Source organism: Choloepus didactylus, chromosome 20 (genome assembly GCF_015220235.1).
Source record: "Choloepus didactylus isolate mChoDid1 chromosome 20, mChoDid1.pri, whole genome shotgun sequence".
NCBI lineage: Eukaryota > Metazoa > Chordata > Mammalia > Pilosa > Megalonychidae > Choloepus > Choloepus didactylus.
Window position 1 is genome coordinate 29783433 of NC_051326.1, and position 6119 is coordinate 29789551.

The window sequence follows — 6119 nt, forward strand, 5'->3', positions numbered from 1 at the left end:
ATTTGGGAAACTGTGCTCTGATACTGGACTATTCAGTATAATGTTTCCAGATTGCATCACTTTTGTTTACACTGTAGGGCTCCAGCATGAGCACTTGTTCAAAGGATGATGGGGTGTCACTACACATCTGTATTTGCCCCATTCTTACTCCATTGGTGCACTGTCCACGAGTGACACTTCTGCTATCTCTTCCTTTAGGACACCGTCTCTTCCAGGAGGCACTTCAGGGCCTCATGCTAACATGTAACTAGGAGATGCACAGCAGGTGCATTTCAATTCTAGTGTAAACCTTTCTTAGGACCAAACTGGGAGTCCTTCTATACTCCCAGGGGAGTAAAGAGAGAAATTGGCAGTGGATTGTGACTTTCTTTTCATGTTGGTTCCAGAAAGCCCAGATTGAAACTTATAGCTCAAATATTACATCTTCACTGAACTTTATGATTCACAGGTTATGTTATTTTATTTTTAATGTAATTATGACTCCATTTTAATTTTCATTTCCTTGGCTTTGTTTTCCCTATTTCCTTGCATAGTCTATTGCTGCTTTATTATAGCACATGTTCGTACTGCAGCTCTGCTGAAATCTCTGTAGAACAAAGTGGTCAGGGCATCCCCAGGATTAGAAGGCTTCTCTCAGTCTATTCATTCCATTCTTTCATCTATTTATTCACCTCTTCATTCCATAAAAGATATTCCATTCCTTCTCTCCTACTAAGGATTTTGCTCAACTTAACTAAAACTGTTACAAATATCCACTTCTACATGTGACAGGACTTATTTAAACAGGTGTGGCAGTTTGAAGTTGTATGTACTCCAGAAAAGATCATGTTTTTTAAGATTGTGTTTTTTTAATTCATTCCTGTGGGTGTGTACCTATGTAGATGAGGCCTTTTGATTAGGTTTTTTCAGTTGGGCCTGTCCTGGGTAGGTCTTAATCCTCTTATTGGAGTCCTTTATAAGAGGATAAAAGAGACAGAGAAGCTCACAGAAAAAAGCCCCGGAGAAGCTGAGAGAGGACCCACAGAAAACAGAAAGGAAGCCACTGAAGCCAGAAGCTGAAAACAATGAAACCTGGGAACAAAGGAACAGCAGACAACAACCATGTGTCTTCCCACGTGACAGAGGTATCCCCGATACCGGCAGCCTTTCTTCAGAGTCCAGTTATTGTCCTGTTGATGACTTGAGTTGGACATTTCTTATGTCCTAAGAACTGTAAGCTTGTAAGTTAATAAATCCTCATTGTAAAAACCAACCCATTTCTGGTATAATGCATTTCGTCAGCTTTAGCAAACCAAAATAATGGGACATAAATTTAAAAAATAATATATAATACACTGTTGGAGATTTAAAATGCTACACTTCTCAGGAGCATTGTTAATGGCATGTAAGAAATTTATAGAAGACTAGATTCAGGAGGTTGAGGCCTTCTTAAAACTCCCTGAGATAAGAACCCCATCCAGGGGTTTTCTTACCTGCTTTTAAGTCCTAATATAAAAACCAAATCATGTGACCATGTTTAAAATTCTTTCATTAAATAGAGTACTTTCTTCACTCTTTTCTCTAATCCAAAAAAGTAATGATGGCACTCAGCTTGAATCACACTTGTGTGCAAGGGTGGGGAATCAGAAAAAAAAAATAATAATAACAGCTTTGCCAAATTAGCAGAGTCTATGAAAACAGAGAAATTCGCAAATTACAGTGATTACTCTGAACATTCAGTTCCACAGGGAATCACATCCAAGTAATAGGAATAGTTGAAGATGAAAATCCAAGAGCAAATCCTACTGAATCCAGTTCCCAAATATATTATGAATCTGTCTTAATGCCATCTCCATCGACACCACCCTGGTCCTATTGACCATGTACACTTGGGGGACTATAAAATAACCTCATAATCAGGCTCCTTTCTTCCTGTTGTGTCCTTTACAATCCATTCTCCAAAGAGAAGCCAGAGTGAATGTTAATACATAGATCCCCTCACTTCCCTGCTAAAAACACTCCAGTGACCTCCTTCTGCACTTAGATTAAAATCCAGACTCCTTACGACAGCCAGTATTGCACCCCCGAAAGCAAGGTCCTGCCTACTTCTCTGACCATTTCTTCTCCTGCTGTTCTCTGTTTCTCCCTCTGCTTACCGTGCTCCTCAAACTACGACTATGTGGTTGTCAAAATTCACACAAAAAGTGTGAATTTTCCTTCATGTAAATAATACTTCAATTTTAAAAATGGAAATGTTCCTATAAATGCCAATAAACAACTGGAAATTTTAATTTTTAAAAGGTATTTAAGATAGCAACAGAAACTACAAATCATGGGACAGTGACTGCTAAACAGTTCCACCCCTCATGTTTATTTTTCTTTTCTTCCTTAGTAACAATACAACCAGTTGAAAAGATCCATCTTCCATACTCTGTTGAATCTAATGGGTTGCCAATCAGGTGTAAGCAAATATTATTGAGTAGGACCTCCCAGAAAGCCTTTTTTGGCCTTCTCATTTCTGCTTTCCAGCTGCATGGAAAGCACACGATAGATGAAGCTCCCAAAATCATTTTAGAACCATGAAAGTAAAGAACAGAGAATCACAAAGACCTCAACTTTTGTAAAGAACAGAGAATCACACCTCAACCTTTAGATATTTAGAGTCATCAAAACACCAGCAACTGGCTACCTCTGGACATCTTTTACTTAAGAAGTTAATGCCTAATATGTTTAAAACCCTGGACTGAGGTCTCTCTTAGGCAGTTAGGCAATCCCCAACCAATAAAAATTTAAGAATAAGTCTAACAAAATATGTATAAAGTATTATAGAATTAGTGAATACAATGAAGCCAAAATGAATGGAGAGATATTCCAAGATTGTGGATGAAAAGACTTAATATTATAACCATTGAAATCTAGAAATGTAATGTGGTTCTAATCAAAATCCCAATTTAAAAAATCTTTCATTGAACTAAACAAGAAACTTCAATTCATTCGAAAGAGTAAAGGGCCAAAAATAGCTATGAAAATATTAAAGAAGAATTGTGGTGACAGAACTTGACTAACCAGATATCGGGTCTTCATATAAAGCTATTAATGTATAGATAACTATATCATAAAACATATTAAAGAGCCTAGATACTGAGTTTTTAATATAGTAGTCCATTAAATGGTGCTAGGACAAGAAGTCATCCATGAGGTAAAAGATGTAATACATCCCTTCTTCACACATACACAAAAACAAACTGTAGATTCCTTAGAGACCTAAATGTGAAACTTCTAGAGAAAAATATATTTATGACCTCTGTATAGGAAGTGATTTCTCTATGACACAAAAATATATCTGTGAAGGAAAAGTATAATAAATATGGTCATATTAAAAACTAAAACGGATGGCACAATTGCAAACACCAAAATCACAATGAAAAAGCAAGCCATGAACCGGGTAAAGATATTTGCAACCTATGTAAGTGACTAAAGATCAGTAACCAGCAAAAATTAAAGAAAAATCTCCAACAAATTAATATGAAAAAAAACAAACTAATAAAACATAATGGTGAGCTGTGGCTCGAGTGCCTGAAGCAAGGTGGGTCAAAGTCAGAGTGGTGGTCATGGTCCTGGAGGTGGCAAAAAGGATGACAAGGACAATAAAAAGAAATATGAACCCCCTGTTCCAACCAGAGTGGGGAAAAAGAAGAAGAAAACAAAGGGACCAGATGCTGCCAGCAAACTGCCACTGGTGACACCTCACAGTCAGTGCCTGTTAAAATCATTGAAGTTAGAGAGAATTAAAGACTATCTTCTCATGGAGGAAGAATTCATTAGAAATCAGGAACAAATGAAACCATTAGAAGAAAAGCAAGAGGAGGAAAGATCAAAGGTGGATGACTTGAGGGGGACCCCAATGTCGATAGGAACCTTGGAAGAGATCATTGATGACAATCACTCCATTATGTCTACACCAGTGGGCTCGGAACACTATGTCAGCATTCTTTCATTTGTGGACAAGGATCTGCTGGAACCAGGCTGCTCTGTCCTGCTCAACCACAAGGTGCATGCGGTGATAGGGGTGCTGATGGATGACACCGATCCCCTGGTCACAGTGATGAAGGTCAAAAAGTCCCCCCAGGAGACCTATGCTGATATTGGGGGATTGGATAACCAAATTCAGGAAATTAAGGAATCTGTGGAGCTTCCTCTTACATATCCTGAATATTATGAAGAGATGGGTATAAAGCCCCCTAAGGGGATCATTCTCTGTGGTCCACGTGGCACAGGTAAAACATTGTTAGCCAAAGCAGTAGCAAACCAAACCTCAGCCACTTTCTTGAGAGTGATTGGCTCTGAACTTATTCAGAAGTACCTAGGAGATGGACCCAATCTTGTGCGGAAATTGTTTCAAGTTGCTGAAGAACATGCACCATCCATTGTGTTTATTGATGAAATTGATGCCATTGGGACAAAAAGATATGACTCAAATTCTGGTGGTGAGAGAAATTCAACCAACTATGTTGGAACTGTTGAACCAGTTGGATGGATTTGATTCAAGGGGAGATGTGAAAGTTATCATAGCCATAAACTGAATAGAAACTTTGGATCCAGTGCTGATCAGACCAGGCCGCATCGACAGGAAGATCGAGCTCCCCCTGCCTGACGAGAAGACCAAGTAGCGCATCTTCCAGATTCACACAAGCAGGATGATGTCGGCTGATGATGTAACCTTCGACGACTTGATCATGGCTAAAGATGACATCTCAGGTGCTGACATCAAGGCAATCTGTACAGAAGCTGGTCTGATGGCCTTGAGAGAAGGCAGAATGAAAGTAACAAATGAAGACTTCAAAAATTCTAAAGAAAATATTCTTTATAAAAAAACAAAAAGGCACTCCTGAAGGGCTCTATCTCTGAGTGAGCCACATGCCTTCCAGAAAATGGATGGGCATTTTCCCAACCCTCAGAAGATAGGGTTGGGGATGTTGCCCGGAGGAATCCATGTTCCAGTTGATCTTTATTAACAAAACGTTCCATGTATCTTTTTGAGTGTGATGTGTAGGATGCCCTTTGGATGCATTTGTCCATTGGTCACTGTGCAGCACTGTTTCCCAGTAAAGCATGCTCTTTCAGAAAAAAAAAAAAAAGACATAATGGCCCCTACTAGCTTCTGCATCTTATCTTTGCACTAGTATTATAGTTATCTATGTATGGATCTACCTTGTGCACTAGAAGACATTGTCCTTTATTGTTAGGATGATGCCTTATTTCTCTTTTTACCTTCAATGGCAAGCACAATAACTGGCACATTATAAATGCTCAATAAGTGTTTGTTGAATAAATGAATGAACTAATTATTCTACTAAGACTGCCTTATCATGCTTTGAAACCATCAATTTCACTTTAATAACTTGAAAAAAATACTTGAAATATATGAGTTCCAAACCATCCATTTCCAGTCATTCTATTTGTCTTGGTTGCTTTTAGAGTGACCTCAAATATTATCAAAGCTTCAATGGCACAAATTTCTCTTCCTTGCAAAGACAAGAATTCACATGACTGGTCTCCCCCATAGCCTTATCTTGCTGCATCAAGCATTTGAAATTTTAAGTAACCCTCAAGCAGCTGTAATTGAAGCGATATTATAGCTGTTGAACTTGTGCCAGTTACCACATTACTGTAGCCATAAGTCAAGCAAAGCACAGACAAAAACGACTTCATGGAGAAGGCTTATCATTCACTAACTATTTTAAGTCAATTACCTCTTTTATTATCACAAGAGTGCCATTGCTCAGGATGCCAAGGAAAAAGAATTTATCATGATGGATTACAAATTCAAAATCAGGAGAAGCAGCTAAATAAATGAAGCAAAAATAAGATTATCTCTAATTTAACTCAACAGTAAAAATTAGCCCAAATTAAGTTCATGTCTGTAAAGTAGACCAATGGTAAGATAACCGATTTGGGATGGAGAGACTTGAGCTCATGTCCCTGTTTTGACTCTTACCAACTGAGTGACCATGGGTCATTTCCATTACTTTGCAAACACGTTCCTCAAGTAGGAATAATATTACCTACTTTAAAGGGATGTTAGAGGATTAAATGAGAAAACGTAATATCAACCTTCTTCATATACTGTACTTTTCTCT

The 6119-nt window shown here is 38.2% G+C and overlaps 1 pseudogene; it reads left to right on the forward strand.

Annotated features, from left to right (window-relative positions):
- Positions 1–3552: 3552 nt before the first annotated feature.
- LOC119516527 lies at positions 3553–4887 on the forward strand (annotated as a pseudogene).
- Positions 4888–6119: the final 1232 nt, after the last annotated feature.